Source organism: Oculina patagonica, chromosome 8, assembly GCF_052425735.1.
Source record: "Oculina patagonica isolate OP01 chromosome 8, crgOcupat, whole genome shotgun sequence".
Classification (NCBI taxonomy): Eukaryota; Metazoa; Cnidaria; class Anthozoa; order Scleractinia; family Oculinidae; genus Oculina; species Oculina patagonica.
In genome coordinates, this window is record NC_135765.1 from 151,554 (window position 1) to 170,846 (window position 19,293).

A 19,293-nucleotide genomic window follows, 5' to 3' on the forward strand; every position below is an offset into this window, starting at 1 on the left:
CCAATCAAAACCCTTGTTCTCCATCTTTTTTTCTTTATTTACTTGGTTTCAATTAATCTTTAAAAAAAGAAATGAAAAGTAAATACGACTTTTCATGTTCAGGCACAATTCTTTATTTGTATGTTAACACCTAATCCCATAATTACAGAAAACTTCATGTTTGCTAAATCAGTTGTAAAGGCAATTACACTGCAAATTCCTATTCAATTAAACCTGCAATAAAAGGGAAATCAATCAATAAGAAAAAGATAGAAAACTAACAATGAAGGATATGATCTTAAAGAAAATGATTCGTGGTGCTGTCGTGGATTGTAAGACGTGTCGTAAACTGTTATCAGCATTGGAATAAGAAATTACAATTCACGACGACTTCCGTTACAATTTTAAGACAGGTATTACAATTCACAACAGTAATCTGACACAGACCTTTTGCTGTTTTGCTCACCATTCACAATTTTTAAAACGCTGTAAATCCTTTATTTGGTTAGGAAAGTGACCAATATGAGGTAGGAGTATATTTTCCTATTAGGGGGAGTAAATTGGCCTATTTCAATTTTACCTAGTCCGCATCTGTACAGGGTTAGTCTCAATTTCACAAACACTAGTAGGAAAGAATAGAAGCATACTAGAAACCAAAAAAAAAAATACAAAAAATTGTAAATGCTTCATTTTTTCCACAATATATGCGAGTATTTACTTGGGATTGAGACTATGCCTATACAGATGTATCTTTAGTTTTCTTATACAACAGTCTTGGTTAATCCGAAACTGGACTTTCTTCTCTTAATTGAAATCTATAAATATTACTGCCGCGAACTCTATTGCGCACTGGGAGTTATGATCTAGTAAGAATGAAGTAACCTTTAAATAGAACGATGTCTTAATCAAGTTCAACTTCGAACAATAGAGATCGACAAAATTAATAGAGAGATGACCTTAAATAATTGACTTACGTTAATTAACGGATAAACTAAACAGAACTTCTAGCTTACCTTAATAAAACTCATAAACGTAGTAAGTGTTATCTTTTCCGACGTTGTTCCAGCAATCGCTCGATGGTCCGTATGCATTATAAGTTTCCTGTGCCTCGTTCCCAGTCCAACATTCTCCGTAGAACTTGATTCCAAACACTTTGTTCTGAGGATAATTCTTGTGAATAAATTCTGCACATTTTGTTATGATCTCCTGCATATTGGTCCAATCAATGTTTGACCGATAACTCTTTACAAACTCTGGGATGGCATGTGGATTGCCATCGTTAAAACAGCCAAGGCCTCTGTACTTGAGCATTTGTGCCGGAGCTGCATGTAGTAAAAGAATATGAAAGAAATAGAAGGAATATTTTGAGCAGCGACAATAATTAACTTAATATAGTCCAGTAAAGAAGGATCACTTCTGTTATTTCTTTTATTATTAAGATTTGACTATATTATTCATTATTACCACTGATGTTTCAACCCTTAATGCTCAATTTATTCATGCTTAGTAATTGCTTATTATAATGCCATAGAACAGCCAAAAATTATTCTTTTTTTTTTTTAATATTATGAAGGAAAAATATTTCCAACCTTAATGAGGTACAATTTTTTAAAAAATTGCAATTACCCTCATAGTGATACGGTAAACACCGTAGAAGTCTGATAATCCAAAACTAAACTGAAGGAGAATGGTAAAAGAACTTGGAAGATTAAGACTTGAACAATTTATTTTTCTATCTTTTTAAGTTAAGCATTTCTATAATTAATGTACTCTAGTGCAAATTCATACGACTCCTAGGAAGATAATGTAAATGTGATGTGATTTCGTGTATAAATAAGCATTGATGATGATGTCGATGATGATGATGATGACAATTGTGCATTTTTTTAAGATGCGCCGTCCGGTCGAGCTCCTTTAATAGTTGTTTATTACTTTAAAAGAATCAATAAGAGCTTCTTACTTGGACAGGGAATATCCATGTTGCAATGCATTGTGGTCGGTGGCTTAGTAGCGTGGTGACAAAGAATCTCAGGAGCTGTTACCAATTCACCCTTGTCATTGAGTCGCTTGCAAATGAGGCTGCGTTTCTTCAATCCTCCACCGCATGTAGACGAGCACTGGAATGTCAAAAATACTGTTTAAAGTATAGTTCATCTTACCGTTAGTATACACCCGTTTTATTTGTGTAGAAAATTGGTAAAGAAAAGTAGACCGTTCTTTCCTTGTTCATAACATTTTTCGACTATTTAATAGTATAATTTGAAGAATCTAGACGCTTATTGTTTTAATTTGCTTTAGTCTCTCGTCTATACTTTCTATATCTAGAAAACAAAGTAGACGACCAAACCGAAATAAGATTTTGAAATGTCTGGTAACTTGACCATTCTACTCATCATACCCAACTGTAATTAGTTACTATATTTTTGACTAACTATCAGACATACTGTAAAGCAACACTGCGCATACAATCTTACCTGAGACCAGGAAGTCACCTTCCATTCCGCGTGACAAATTATTTCGTTACAGCTTCTTCGTGTCCCTCCCGCAGGTTTGTTACCACTGCAAGATGAATCTGGAAGGATCTCATACTTGCTTTGTGAAATCATTCGGCGACAATGAACTTTTCGATTCTGTACTCCTTTGCCACATGTTCTTGAGCAAGAACTCCATTCTGAGCTATACCATCTTTAAAAACAGTAAAAAGGGTATAAATTATATTAGAGAATATTTTAGTTGATTTTCGCCCCAACAACAGGATAAAATTTACTGCGCGCGTCACGTTTCGTACCTACTGTTGTCTCAACAAATCTTCCTCAAAACAATTCACACCCGATACAAATTAAAGGTCTTTAGTGACAAATTCACCGCTGGAGAAAGGACACGGAGAATTAAAGACAAGGAAATAGGATGTGTAGCCCAAAATGTATGTTTAAGTCATGCAGTCACACGAAGATGCCTGATACATTTTGACTTTAGAATTTGTCTTTGGGTACAGCAAAGATCTATTAGTTCCCAATTCTGGTACACTTTAGCCTCGGAGGCACAGCAGTCTCGTTTCGTCTTGCTAGGAGTATTTTATTCCGACTTCGTCTCACAAAATCGACCATGACTCGACTACGTTCTATCAAAGTTGCAAAGTTGAGTACATGTATATGACAATATTCAGCAAAGGTATTTGAACATGGGAAGAGCTGAAACAGGTGGCAATGCAAGTAATACTGGAAACTATTGTTGTGGTCTGGCGTCAAATTGGTTTCGACAACGAAAACCCTTTATTAGCACAAACATCTTCAAACTTAGGAAAGATGAACGTTTATTCGTTTGTCTCACGATGGAATCGCTTTGTGGAGTTGTTCGCGAAGTTTCGACTGTAATACTGCTAGTCTTCATAAGGCGATGAGGTCGATTGTTTACGTGCCGTCATTTGTAGCATGTTGGTTGGCTACTATTGGTGCATTTCGATCTAATTGTTATTCCGACTTTCAGGGTGCAGCATCCAATTGTCAGAATATAAATAGTAAGAATCAAAATGTACCAATAGCAGCGAACAAATATGCTACAAATAGCGACACGTAAACAATTGACCTGATCATCGCCTGATGAAGACTAACAATAGAAGTATTGCAGTCGAAACGTCGCGACCAATACCTCAAAGCGATTCCATCATGAGACAAACGAATAAACATTCATCTTTCCTATCTTACACCAGATAAACAATTACTACATCGTCAATATATAATATAACATCCTTAAACTTACTCAGGCTGGCATGGCTGAGTGTTACATAAGCGTTGCACTGCTGGTTTTCTTGACTTCTGCAAACATGGCTCGTACCCAACATACGATCCATCATCTATTCTGGTACATTCCACTGTTCGCCTCTGTTTGCCTTGAAATAACACAAAAGTTAGCTGTTATCTTAAAAGAAGAGAGAATGTTTTAAACAAAAAGGTGGGCTCCTAGCACCTATTTTGTAAATTGAAGTTAATTAAATCGCAGTAGAGGATGTAAACAGAGTTCCTTCTTAACTACCAATTTGTTTTTTAGGAAGGTTGTTATCTTTTTTTGAAATTCAGAGTTCGGTTATTTTTTCCCTTTTTTTTTTCTTTATCTTTTTTATTTTTAAATACCACCGGGGGGAGTTCGGGAACAGAAATACCCTAGCTAAATTTCAAACAGTCTGTAAATTTGGAAATTAAAATCAGTGCCGCAAGCTTGTGATCTACCTCAAAAATCAGGGAGGGAACCAGGAGAACAGCAGTTAAATTTACTTCAAATATCAGAAAGAGTCAGACCAATTGTTATTAAGTTAAAGTTACTATTTCATTTAAAATTTTGAACTGAATAAAGAGGTTTATGTGTTGGTTGTGATAATTGGGTACATTCCTTTACGATAAATTTATTGAAACAAACTTTGAGATTACAGATTTGTGAAAACACTCTTGAAAAGTACGGAGACAGTTTGTATTTTAACAGCTTTTCCCGTTATAGTCCTTGATAAATAAGCTATGTGTTTACCTTTAGCGCAACTTCTTGAACATTGACCCCAGGCTGTTACATTCCAATGAACGTCGTCAGGTCCAACTTCAGATGTAAGAGTTGGATCGTATAACTCGTACCATACCCCTGTCTTTGGGTAACCAGGAACAAACTAGAGAAAAAAAAAACAGCTAGGCCTACTCATAGGAACACCCGAAAGTTCAAGTAAAGTTAATTATCAAAGCTTGAATTACTGAATTGTCGCATAATTTAGCACCTGAATACAGTCTCTTACCACTATGGTCAGTTTTTCAGTGGTTGGTCCTGGGATGTAAACCGTGTTAATGTCGACGTCCTTCTCGTGGTAGTAGTGGACCTTAGTTCCTGCAGCGTAAACCGTTCTGCTCCATCGGGGTATTGGAATTACATATTTACCATCTTTATCCTTGATACCTAAAATAAATTTGTCACATTTATTTGTTAGATCCTACATTGCAACAGAGTATTGAAAACTGTGAAAACAAATCAGTGCCAAATTTGCAATTTTGAACCTTAAACATCGTCTTTTCTTTCCAAGATCTTCTTTTTAAGTTTTTACTTACCAAGCAGGTTTGCGTCCGGTGTGTCTTGTTCCAAGTACACTGAAGTAGACCCAACAGGGACCTCGAAAATCGGACACGCCTTTTCCGGTCCTAGACATCCAAAAGAAACAAAAGATTGAGTTAATTTCTTTTGGCTTGTGCCATGCAAAAAATTGAAACACTTCAGTTTTGGTATGTTAAATCTATGTTACAAAATGACATCATAACGCTAATAACATATAAAAATACAGATCCAAGTGAATGATTTATTTCAAATGTCTCCGAACAAAATACACTTTTTAGTAAAACAGAAAAAGAGGGATGGAGTGTCAAGAATGTTTTTGGGGGGGTTTTTTTTTTAATTTTTTTTTATCTTTACAAAAAAAATAGGGTTTTGGTAACCCGGGTTTTTTTTTAAAAAAAGGGGAAAAAATAATTAATAAAAATAAAATAAAAAAAAAAAAAAATCATAGCCATAAAAAAAAAAATAAAAAAAAACTGCAGAAAAAGTTTTTGCGAGTGAAAAACAAATATTTCATGTACAAATGGTGCAAACTTGCCAAAAGTGTAATGAATGCCCAGACCACCATTCGTTCTTGTCGCATATGCATAACTCTTTTGTCCAGCAACGTCCAACAATGTTAATTAAAATAACTTTATATACACCTGATTGAAGAGTCGTTGATCCATGAAAAGCATAAATCATGAACGATGCGACCCAAATGTTTACTAGAAAAATCGGAAAAAAGAAGTCGTCGTCTGTGGAAGAATGAACATGAGAATATGGCAGGTTGCATAAAACACGCTCTAAGCTTAAAGCTCTCAAAGAAAGAAGATACTTTGATTATCAGGAAGGAATATTACTAAGCTTACCAAGGATGTCCACCCAGAGCACCATTGGGTCACATCGTTCATGGTTTATGCTTTTAACATAGTCAACGTTTCTTCAATTAGGTGTATAACTACTTCACTCTTTACTTACCGAATCCAGGACATTTATCGTCCCACTTCTTTCGGACAAACTTGCACTTTGAACTGTCGCCTCCACAAACACCACATCGATCACGTTTTAGCCCAGAATCCAGCCTGTTATCACATGTTACATGCTGTTTCAAAATATACTTGTCAGTTGATTTGGAAATTAAAGTTAACTGAGCATAAACTACTGAAAGTGGCTTTGCTGTATTATTTTAAGGGTCCGTAACTAGCACCCGGCGAACCAAGGCATTTGCCTCGGCAAAAATCTTGAATTTAATTTTTTTTCGTTCCCGGTCCTGTAGGAGGTAGAATTACTAGTGAGCAAATAAATAATGGATGAAGTATATCTTTTTACTGATATTGCCTCAGTAAGATGTTTCGTCCATCTTCAGAGCTGATTTTCAAGTTTTAATTTGCTGTTTATTTCAATCCAGGACATTACGGATACGTTTTTTATCTTTTTTGCAAGTAAAACGATCTTTTTCCCCCTTCCCTCTTCGTTTACGTAAGTGGGTACAAATATATTGGATATCCAGTGCAGTGTATGTCTTGTCGTTTCAAGCATTCTATAACCTTTGCTACAGTATAGCAATACACGATCAAGTGTGTGGTCAAAGCTTGTCCAAATAGGTCCGAAATTACGTAACAAGGTTGAACGTCGCTCACAGCATGGTCGATGTTTAAGATAGAAGGAGCAATATGCATTAAAGATAACGTAATTATCTTACTCTGCACTTCCCCTGGATACAAACATCTCGAATTGTTGGGTCGCGGACACACCTGGTCCCATCTTTCACAGCTCGCCCTTGTGGATAAGCATCTCATTCCCTTACGGCAGGTTAATGAGCACTTAGCTAAGAAAGAACGTGCAATGTTGGTTAATATTTTTACGTGTAGCAAGGCATATAGATAAAACATTGCATTAATCCCTAAGTCCTTGTCCTTTGTACGCAGTTGGTTACCCAAAAGCAAATAGATAGCCCAGTTATTTATTTTTTTAAGGTCTATTTTTCATTAGATCGCTAATTGCGTACCCGCGATATTTTCCAGGGCAGATTATTGTAGCTCGAAACAATGGCGTGACTCGCTCAAAAACGAAGTAGTTTACCCCCTCCCTAAATAACATTTATAACACATAACACCTGATATCTGGCCCAGTAAGGGCTTGGGACATCAGTTGGTGGAGGGAAGGCGACAAAATTGTATTTTGTTATACCAGCAATGAAATAAGTTTACATCAACTATAAATTCATAATAGTAAGTGCAAGTGAAGTTACGACTAGAAGTATTTCTGCTTCCTTTTGGGACTGCGGGTTTCCTCAGCAGTTTTTTCAATTGCAAGTGACCAAACTGACATTATTTTGCAATATGAACTGTCACTGACATTACTGTCATCGCCATCTTCATCTTCATATTAGTGTTCCAATCAATGCAGGCAACTTTCTTCCAAATCAATCAAGTTTCGAAATAATTCCGTACCTGAATTGTAATGGGCAGAGAAATCAGGATCAATCTCTTCGCACTGGAGTTGACGAAAGGACTTGGAACCAGCAGGACATTGCTATTGTAGAATATAAAAAGAGAAAACTTTTAAACTATCGCGGCGCATGATAATACAACAGCAGAACAACAGCAACATCTGTATAACAATAAGGTTAATAGTAATAGCAACAGCAAAATCTGTATAACAATAAGGTTAATAGTAATAGCAACAGCAGAATTATCACACCTCTGGGTTGCAGATTCTCCAATGTCCTACAGCTGGGCCTATGCAATTCTTCCCTCCATTCTTTGGACTTTAAATAAAAATAACAAGAAAAATTAACTATTAAGCTGTTCCTTTTTTTTTTTACTTTATAGTAAAATAGAGCATAGGTTTGAACCCTAACCCTAGTAAATCTGTAGTTTCTGTGCTTAGTTCATGCGCTTCGAACAAGTATCGATCTTAATTATAATATATATTTTAATATATTAAAATACGAATACAAAACAGAAAAAAATATATTTCTAGCTGCATTATTATAATATAATAATAATAATAAAAAATAATAATAACAACGGCAATATATTCATAATACTAATACTATAATTATATAATATTAATAAGGCTGAGATAAACATAGCTGTAGTTCTTAATCTATTAAAACTCGTACGCTGGATTGGTGCAAGTTCTTGTTCTGGATTGAACGCCTCCGCCACAGGGTCGAGTGCACTTTGAATACGCTGACCAGTTGCTCCAGCGGCCATTGATCACACGTGATCCATCATCTACACATTGACCATTTATACACCACTGGAAAGACAAAGATGCTTAAAATGATGCCATCATCGTAGCACTCCGTAAAAAAGCCAGCTCCTAAAGTTTTAAAAACTACCAGCAGTTTTACGGAGTTTAACAAAAGCAGACGAATCCGAATGTTTCTACATGTAGAATAAGTAAATGCTCTGATTAACAAATTATATCATCTACCTTCGACTTAAAAACCAAAGTGTAAGCTTGCTTTATTGGGCTCGCATTCGTGGCTGCACAACATCAGGAGATTGTTCAAAGCAATATGGCGTGTGACTGATGAGGCATGATATTCAGCGAACTATATTTTACATTGCCGTATTTTTAAGGTTTTAACCAAAGTTTTACAGATTGTCGAAGGAGTACCTAGCACGTGACGTCTTATTCTTCTTATTTGAGCTTTTTTAAAAAAATGTCTGACTTAAGCAATTAAAATTGCCCTGTATTATTTTAAAAGAAAAAGGGATAGGATACCAAGCTCCTGTTATTGATATAATGTCTATTTATCTCTTTGACGAACTAAGGCGCAAGAAAAAGTCGCCATGTATGTTTAAAAGAATTTGCACGTCCTTTATTATGCACAATGAAGATACCCATTGTAACGCTTGGGTACTACCAAGTATATATTCGAGGTGGGCGCTTGTTCGAGTTAGGTCGCTTAATCGAATAAATACGGTACATTCTCCCAGTTATTTCGTTTTAAGCTACAAATTTGGGCAATTCAAAGGAAAAAGTATAATTACATGTCTGTCTCCACATCTAGTTCCATCAGCAGGAGACGTTGGAGAGGAAGTACACTTGTACCCATCATCCGTACATCCTAAAGCGCTACAAGATGTCTGCAAAAAGAAGCAATAAAGTTACTCATTGAGTTGTGTATCCTGAAATGACAAATGACGGTACCGCAATACTCACACTCCCGTACAGAAAGCTATGTTTGTTATTTTCTTCAGCTGACCAGATTACCTACCAAGCGTTGTGGGCATGCGTAGAAGCGGTTGCCATAAATCATCTTGCATTGTTCATCTCTATTAACAACCTGTCCTGCAAGCTTGCCGTAAAATTCTTTCGGTTCTTGTGTTACTGCAGACATCGGTGGAATGTCATCTAGACAGTCTGACCTGTGGCTATGAGGAAAAAATAAAAAAAAGATCGATTCTTGAATTTTAAGTAGACTGCGAGCAGTCTCCTTTTTTGCTTTGGCGTCCGTGTAAACAAACACGAAATGGAGGTAGTGCGACATACGAGCGGCGAGTAGCGCGGGCGCCGGCTTTCCGGCGCCCCCGCGCAGCCGTTCAAAAGGGACAAAATAAGCCGGGGAAGAGCGGACCTGAACTTGCGTATTCCAAGACGGAACAAAACTTTCAAACGGCAGAAGGAGTCTTAAATCGACCTTTGCTCCGTCCTCGCATCCTGCCACGCAATAAATTCAATATGGCGTCTCAAAATGGCGACCTAGCAAGCGTCTTTCGGCATCAGTTATTTCGCACACGACCAGGAAGGAAATCTAATTCTTGAGCTTGTGAAAAATCTATCTTATCCTTTGGAATCTTTCTTATTTAGGCTAAAGTCATGTCTACCACCTTAATTGCATGCAAGTTTACCTTAAAAAGTCCTGAAAACGTTCTCTGCTGCACGCTGACCATTTCATGGACCCAGGTCCGCTCGGTATAGTCGATGCCATTATATTTTTGTGGTTCAGACAGGAGCTGGAGGAACCATCATGTGGTACGCCCATTCTTTGTGATAAAAGTAAAGTGACATGTTATGTTGATGAGTGAAATGAAACGACATAGTTCTCTTTAGCCCTACTCAATTGGTATGTCATCGATCAATTGTTGAACATGGAATTTAATGAGACTGCCGAGATGGGGCAGGAACTTAGTGAAAATGAGAATATGTAATGAATACCAAAGAAGGAGGCTGTATCGAGAGACCAAGACTTAGGAAAAGGAGTAGACTTAACTGTATTCCATGATATGCTACTGGTTAATGTAGCGTGTCATGAGAGGAAGCTGCGTTGCTTTAATAAAAGCACTATAATGTAAAAACAACTTACGTATGAGCGAGTTCGTGAGTCACAACTAAAGCGCTACCAAGACCAATGTCGTTGGAAAGAGCAGCGCCAAATGTGCTGCGGCAAGTCGACCCCAAGCTAGCAATTCCTAAAAGTTTTAACGATATAACTTGTTTTAAACCTTCTTTTATTGGCGTTTTCAGTTTTTTCGAAGACTGTGTAAAAATGGCGAAAGTGTCTCAAATAACTGAGTCATTTGTAGAGTCCGTCTATAACAACTGCAATATCTGGGAAATTGTTGGACAAATACAAATTAAAATAGTCGACTCTGCAATACATGCATGTTTTACTTCCGTTTCACACAGATGGGTAACACAGTCACAAAGATCTAGAGCCCAGCACAGGCATGCTATTAAACTTACAAAATGGACAAATAAATGAGTACGTCATTGACGCTCACAGGCATTAAAAAAGCACTCACCTCCAGAGCTCCTATAATAAAGAAAAATATATGAAGTTAAATTTTATTGACAAGACATGACCTAGCAGACCAATATGGGGTGCTATTAAGGAACAAGGTGTTCCTTATCGCAGTGGAGGAATTTGTAAGACTGTTTGTAAAAATACGTTCAATTTTAAAAGATGGTGTTTTTTCAGTAAATGACACAGGCATACTCGGAAAATGAAATTTCAAATTCTCCCAAGAGGAGTCAAACCTGTGACCGCCGATTTAGTAAGTCGGATGCTGACGTTCAATTTTGCTGCTAACTGCATAGAACTGAATACAATTATCATCATCATCATCATCATCATCATCATCATCTCTCTCATCATCATCATCATCATCATCACCATCATCGTCGTCATCATCATCCTCATCATTTATTAGCTACTTCAAAATTAATATTGTGTATTTACCTTTTTGTTATAAGAACGACAGCATCAGCATGACCAGGGTCTTTGTCTGACTCAGGAAAGTTTTCCTTTGCCCATCGCTCCATCGCCTTGATTCGGTCGCCTCTTGATGAACTTGAATCATAACCAAACTGAATTCAAACAATATTTGCATGGAGGAAAGTTATGACAAAGATATCCGCTTTTCATTCCTTAAATCGGTTTCAATTTAACAGGGTTTATTTAAAGTCATATAGGCGTATGTATGTACGAGACGGTCATGTTCAAGGGTTAATAGAAGAAATCTTTAACCAAACTTGCGATACGGTATATTCTTTAGAAAGTAATGAAGCTAATGCTTTTGACTCAAATGAGCTCAAAACTTTCTCTCGTGGATGCCCCAAGGTGAGCCTGCTCGCAGGCTAAACAAAATGTTTCAACCCATTCATCCCTGAATGTTTCACACATTTTAAATAACTTTCAAGTGGGGGAAAAACAATGTAAATTGCCTCCCAAATATGCTTTTAATTTTGCTGAACTAAAGTGACATAAATGAAACATTTCCGAAGAAAAAGGATTCAGTGCATTTACATCTTCGAAAGGCAACGCCACGAGATTTATGTTTTATAAAGAACTATCGTTTCCGTTTAAGCAAGCAGGCAAGGTTTGTACACAACTATTTTAACGTACCGTCGTTCTGTTGTCCATTTCGTATGCCTGTTTATTCGGCTTTCAACCCATGTCATCTTTTTTGGGAAATGCAAGGTCTCTCCAAGCAAGCAAACAGACAAAAAAACAAAGAGACAGACGGACGGACAAACGAACGAACGAACAAACGAAAGAACGAAAGAGAAAAAGAACAAACGAACAAAAAATGAACAAACGAACGAACAAACAAACGAAAGAACAAGTAAATTTACCCCATCTTTCTTGAGCACTAGTCGAACAATCACCGGTGTGATCTTAATCGGGCCAATACTGCTGTCGTGGTATAATTGGGTAGCCTTTGGAGAATAAGCAAATTTATCTGTAAGTAGCGTATACATTATAATTCAACTAAAATATATAATTTATAAGCCACGGGGGCTTTCTATGTTTTCCCTAGGTTTTTTTCGAGATTTGCCCTGTTTTATCCTAAATGTTGAGGTAAGCGGTTCAATATTTCATGAAGTGGGGAAAATGATTTGGAATGTCACTAGTGTTCAGAATCTTCTACGTAAATGCTCATTGTGATCTTGGCTTAAATGGAGCAATCATATCTAATGTTACATTTTTGCGCATATTTACCAAATCTTTCACCCCCTTCATATCACAAATCATACTGTGAAATGTCATATTTGGGCCACTCTTGCGTTTTGATATTTTCCGTTTAAGGTCTCCGCACACGTGGGGTCAAGACGCAGGGACATGTCGCAGCGACATGAAGCAGCGAAAAAATTATGTGTTGTTCACACTGAGCAGACATGTAGCAAGGACGTGTAGCGGGAACATGTAGCAGGGACAAAATCACAATGTGTACACACGCAAGAAAATGTAGTGGGGACATGTCGCAGCGAATGTCCCCTCGTGTGTGCTGATAATTTTTGGCCCGTGCAACACGAATTCTTGCAACATTTTGTCCCCGCAACATGTTGCACGCAGTTCAACGAGTTGAAATCCGTGCAACATGTCGCAGGGACAAAACTGCTGCAAAATCGTCCCTGCTACATCCCCCCAGTGTGAGCAACACATGATTTTGTCGCTGCTACGTGTGCTGCAACATGTCCCGCGACAGTCCCCACGTGTGTGGAAACCTTTAGTTTTCTCAGGGTCTTAACGAATCAGGGAGCTGAAAATCGCTGCACATGTGCAATGCAGCTTCCCGTTTGATATGCCATTTATGTTAGTGATCAAGATCTGTGACGTGACATTCTTCCCACAAAACCAGCCCCCTCAACTTAGGAAGCGCCTCTTCTACGAAAATATCATTTGTTGATAACCTTTCCGAAAAAAGAAAACTTACAATGTGAGCAATTGCCAGCAAGTGAAACTTCATCTCGTCTTCACCGTAAGCTGAGATCGCAAAGTTGTCTGCTAGCAGGGCCATTTCCAGGTATTTATGAGGAGCCTGACGTTTTCTCCTTCGATGACGGTTTGGTTTCGCCCTCTTAATGGGTATCCCTTCATTCTCTAAATTAAAAACGGAAAACGTGTCTAATAACTTCTACGCATGTTTTCTTCAGACTGCATGAGTCCCCAAACCACCCCCAAACCTAGCTTTCGAAGCAGTGGTAATTTGAATTCTTAAAGCGGCAAAGATAAAAACAATTCCCACATCAGAACAGTATGCAGATACCAGATATTTGAGACGAATTTCCGTAATCGAAGCTTGGAGGTAAATTTTGACCACCTGATGTCATCATTCATAAGGCCTAGCAGTTGTATTTAGATACTCAAGCTGCTCGTGCTTCAAATTGTCATTAAATGAGTTGCTCTTAGAAACAAGACATTCTATAATTATACTGTATTGATCGCCGGTCTGACACTACACTGTCAGCCCGCAGTGACCATGATAAACTTATATTAGTACACTATTAAGTTTTGGTAATCAAAGAAAAAAAAGAAGGGCTTATACCTGAAAAATGGCAGTCAGACGAAACGTCTTCAATCGACCGGCGATAGATTACGTGAGGTTGACCATTGTTGAACTCATTCTTTCTAATAAGGTGCGACGGCAGAGGCTTGATATAAAATGTGTCATCAAGAGTCCGAATCATGCCTGCCTGCGATACAAAAAGTACAGCTTGTCTTCGATGTAGTTTTGGCTCATTATCTCAGTTAATCACAATGAAGTAATTTGCCGAGCCATATACACGCCAACAACAACAATCACTTCTTCAGATTTTGACCATTGGGGGATCTGACAATATCCCCGGTAATTTCTGGATCTCGGAGCACAATATCAAAAACCATAGGCATGCATGAGGTGCAGGTTAGAATTGCTTCAAGCGCCGATTAACCAGCAGAAGTCTGCACTGATAACCTGTTAAACTAATGAATGCTCAGTTACTGTTCACTTACCAATCCGTTTTTCCCGCTAATAGCAACCAGTGATCCTGGATCGGACATCACGTGGCCAGTATAATATACGCTACGTGGAATTTCTTTAAATGTCGAACTTCCGTTGTTGTGTACCGTCTGAACCAAGGCCCCGGATGTTATGTAAGGACTAACTTTCGTGAGGTTCAAATGAATAGATCTTCCAAACGCATCCACTTTAAAATACCAAATGTTTCCTTCATTTGTATTTCTTCGCCTTCTGGTTTGGCCACGAAGAGAGTAATCAACCAAATTCCCAGATTCATCAGACTGGTAGGGCGATATGACCTCATATTCTGGGACTGATATGGGATATGAGAGAAACATATATTAGAATCTCACAGTTTATTGGCTAGGGAAACGAGTGTTTTACCAAAGAGCCACGATGGTTTACAGCTTTCTGCACGGTTGGCTCCAGACTATCATCCTCTAACTTTACAACCTAAGGGACTTTGAAACAAACTCAATGTCCATTACCACTACTAACTTTGACAAAAACAGCTTTACCTATTGTGGCGCCATTTCTGGAGCCGCCGCCGGGGCCGGCACATCTTCCTATTAACGTAAGACAAGCAGATCCCTTGGGCAATTTAAAGATCTTATGACTAATTGAGCGAGTTCTCTAGGTTACGGCGATTTGTGGAAAGCAGCTTTATATATATTTTTTTATATTTCCCCTCTCTATATAGATATTTATAATTAGATTGTAGGCTGTATTAGCTGATGATTTTACCGTATTTTTAAATGAAAGGTTATCCATCAATCCATCATTGCAACAGCGTAAATAAAACAAGAAGAAGCACTTCCATGTACTATGTTCGCGAATAAGAAAGAAACGAAAACAGAAATTAACTTTCATTAAGCATTTGGGCATATCTGGATGAAATGTCAGGCTAGAGAACCCAATCACAAAGTACCACGCTGTACGAACTACGCTCTTGTTTTCCTAAATTATAAACTCGAACTTGAATTTGTTGGCTGTGGTGAGCGAGATGGAAAAATAGTCCTACCATCAGAGGGAAAAATTGAATTATTAATATTTCATAAAGCTACTTACTAGGAATATTCATTACCAGAATCGTGGATCCTTTTTCGCTTCGTGATTCGTGTAAATAATATCACTTTTTCGCTGAAATGTTTTCCACCGTGCAATGATTATCCAGTTATATAATGTTCCCATTTTGTTATACAAGACGCTGTCGTATCCCTGGTTTGACCGATGTACAACGGAGCTAACAATTTCTGAGTTCCCCTCCGCGGATAAACATGATATCAAAAATACAAGAGCACTAATGATTTGTCAAAAGAAAGTTGACGTCATTTGAATAAGGGCAGCCCGTGACATATCCACGAGAGAACGGGAGAACCACCTAGCCAATCAGAGCACGGGAACTCGAAAGGTTTCCAACAAGGCTGACAAAACAGCGAGCGGCGAGTTTGCTCTCGACAGTAGTTATGTTTTGAAAACATAGCTGCATGTTTTGTTCCTATACAAAACTTAACCTTTAAAGAACTTTATGGAAAGGAAAGCCAACAGAAACTCACTAAAAAACCCCAAAAATACAGTAATGAGATGAAGTCGATAAAAAATCATTCTACAAAGGCGGAGCAAAGACAAGCTAAGTGTCGCTAAGTGAAAGCGAAGACAAGAGTTTCTTCGGAACTTGCAACCCACCCGCGGACTTTCCAAGAATATTCAAGCACCCTTGGGAACACCATGGTAAAGTAAATTGCATTTTTGAATTACATCATAGAAATTGCTTTGTAGGCATTTTTATTCTCGTGTTGGAAAACTTTAGGAAACGTACGAGTGAGGCAGCGATCGAGTTCGTTTTCAAAGTTTTGCAACTCGTGAATAAAAATTCGTACAAAGCACTTTTAAGTTTATATAAGATGATTAGTTAGTGGATGACCTTATCGCTATAACACATTGTACGCATTATGATGACGCTATACAAATGTTATTAGGAAAAGGGAAAAGACGAAAATGCAGTAATTGTACAAGTGTTTGTACATGTATTAAAATAAAGACAGGGAAATATACGGTTCTGTTAAAATGTATGCAAACTGTCTTTAATTATAACAGATTTACAAACCTTTCTCTCGTGAGTCAACTCCAAACGTATTCTGTATGTCTCTATCTTTCATGCGATGGTGCAAATCATGAAACTATAAAAGGTAACAATACAGCTCAAACGGTAAAGCGCACGGATGAGCTATATCTAAGATAATGATCTCTTAATTAAAAAAAGTCAGATCGATCTGTCTGCAATTTCTCTGATATTAAAATTTTTAGGATCATCCTGCATTTTAATACAAGAGGCATTATCAATTTAAGCAAAACTGCAATACCTCATCCTAACTATAAAAGTGTATCGATGACTCCATATCACAACAAGAAATTGAATAACATCGGTATCGACACTAGAGTTACTAGCTGAAGTACAATCCGTACGTTACCTGTTGCTTGGAAGTTTGGTTGCTATCGACCACTCCTTAAAAACAAAAGGGAAAAACTCGTTAACGCATCTGTTTTCAGTTCATTAAGGTATCAAGTAAGAACTTGTTTTCAGAGCCCATCATAGATCCGTTTGACTTAAGACCTGGATTATCATTCTAAAACTAGAAGTCAGCGATAAAAGTGCTATTGACCAAAACTTGATAGCATGCTTGTTTGTCGCAGGTTACCTGCTCGCCTCATTACTTCAATTTTGTTCGGAAAAGAGCTGTGAAAGTAAAGTGTTCAAAATAACCGAACCCGACGTTATTGATTTTCATTTTTACATGGAGCATGTTACACACAGTTAGGTCTAAAACAAATGCAATCCTTACTGGGCCTTCTGTCACAATATTTCCCGATCTTATTTTATTCCATCCTTGTCGACCTATCATTCAACAGTCACTGCAGTCACATACTTGACCAGCTGTTTACTAGCTGTTAGGACAATAGACAGTGACGTGTAGCCGTAGCACAGGAACACCACTTACATTAAAGCACAATATAACTTGACAGCTAATGCGTTTTTATTCTCATTGCGTCATTGTATTACGATAAGTTATTTTTATCGCGTTTTTTCTTTGTTTCTTATTTTTATGGCTGATTTTTAACTATTAAATTAAATTAATAACATCATTGATTGTCCCTAGAAATTACACAATTAGAGACTACTGTTTACCCGGTATTTTAAGAACATTCTATTCATTGGTGTCCCGTTCTTTTAATTTGGCCATAGTAACAATTTATATTTAATGTTAATGTATTAATATTACAGCTTGATGGATCCTGACTGAGATAAAGAAACAATGAAAGTGTACGCGTATAGGTAAGAATAGAACGTGTTAAGTATTTAAAGAAGGATACGAGACATAAAACATGATATAATTATTCGTGACTCACCTGCGAAGAAAATACACATGCAATACACAGCGAAGAACATCTTGAAAACCAGAAGCGAGGAAGATATATACATATTCTGGTGAAAAAAGAAGTTTAGCAGTTTAGCAGTAGAGCGAGTGTCGGGACGTATTTCCAGGAAACAAATTTGCAATGAACTTTGAATTTACCTTTAAGTGATATTGGGTTGTCTTTGTAACCTGACTCCTAAAGCTGCGCTAAATAGTGCGGAGCGGAAGGTTTCTAGTACTTTACTTATATTTCCATAATTTTCTTTTGTTTTTATACAGTGTACATACCTTTATATTAACAGCTGCCGATTGTCGAATGTCAAAATAACAAGTCTAACAATATTACAATGAATGGATCTTTTGTTTTTCCACACCACCCTTTAGTTTGTTATTTTCCAAGGCTTTCTCGGTTATTCTAAAGATTACAACATGTAATGAGATAATTTGTTGGGGAACTGGAATCTTTGCGTATTATAATATTATTGATTTTAAACTTTAAATACAGTTCTCATTTTAACAAAAAGAAGAAAACTGTTACAGCCTTAACTATATCCGAGACCATTACGGCTTTTCTTTCGCGTTTTTCTAACAATTAAAAGATTTTAACTCTCGTTAAATAAGCTGACAAAGTCCCTTTAATGATATTATAGAGATCCATTTGGATAGCAGGGTAAGTGCTAGTGATGCAATGCCTACGATTTTCTAACCCCGATTTTTCGATAAAGTAAACTCCAAGTTTAACAAAAAAAAAATTGCGATGAAAGTTGGCCCGGTGAAACAATAATATTTTTCCAAGTGTACAACTTTACAAGCATTTCGAAACGTAACTTTTTTAAATCCGGCATTTACAGAGAATCAGTATAATAAAAATAAAAATAAAAAATAAGATAAAATTAAATAAGTAAAATGTTACTTACCTGGATACAAGAACCAAGTACACTTTTGGCAAGTAGCAAAGTTTCTATAATGTTTGCTATCTATTAGCAGGAGCTTTTAAGTAGCGAATCTTAACTGACACAATAGTACAAAATGGCTTACAATTTACAAAGTGTTACAATAGACTGTAAAAACTGTCGTTGAAACGACAACAGCAACTAAGAAGGAAAAGGATGTTTAATTGTACAAGCGGAAAGAAAATGTCAGTTAACAATATTTTTGACACATAAAACATATTTGGATGGGGCAATCTAAAAAGAAGGAAATAATCCATGTCAAGGTTTGCGTCAAGAAATAATTAAAAAACGTTTACGTTTCCTCATTTCCTGACTATGAAAAAAGAAAAACAACAACAACAAAAATCCATCTGGAAGTCACGGAAGTTTGTTCCCTAGCAAGTTTTCATTTGCTCTTTTTTTTCAAACATTATTTTTATTTTAGAGAGCACTTAACGGCACTTCAATTCACTTATAGACCTTTTGTTTTCGTTGATATCATGAATGCAAAACCCTCTCATGACCAATTCCTTGTAAAGTTACACATTCACTTTCTGACCCGACCCATCTGTTCTGTTGACGACTTGCTCCTGTCAACTGAGATGTAATATATTTTTCTTCCCTCATGTTGTTTTATTTCCCCACTAGCATTACTTCCCA

At 37.1% G+C, this 19,293-nt stretch overlaps 1 pseudogene across 1 annotated transcript; it reads right to left on the reverse strand.

Annotated features, from left to right (window-relative positions):
* Window positions 1-82: 82 nt before the first annotated feature.
* Window positions 83-17,894, reverse strand: LOC144662294 (A disintegrin and metalloproteinase with thrombospondin motifs 6-like; annotated as a pseudogene). The gene is made up of 27 exons (XR_013572425.1): window positions 17,861-17,894; window positions 17,694-17,769; window positions 16,757-16,791; window positions 16,393-16,465; window positions 14,279-14,598; window positions 13,833-13,980; window positions 13,221-13,387; window positions 12,139-12,222; window positions 11,243-11,370; window positions 10,806-10,816; window positions 10,367-10,472; window positions 9,912-10,046; window positions 9,278-9,434; window positions 9,051-9,146; window positions 8,171-8,310; window positions 7,747-7,813; window positions 7,497-7,578; window positions 6,746-6,871; window positions 6,022-6,145; window positions 5,061-5,150; window positions 4,754-4,911; window positions 4,498-4,630; window positions 3,739-3,868; window positions 2,454-2,664; window positions 1,940-2,096; window positions 993-1,301; window positions 83-213 (listed from the first exon to the last, which is right to left on the reverse strand). The product of XR_013572425.1 is annotated as an A disintegrin and metalloproteinase with thrombospondin motifs 6-like (transcript).
* Window positions 17,895-19,293: the final 1,399 nt, after the last annotated feature.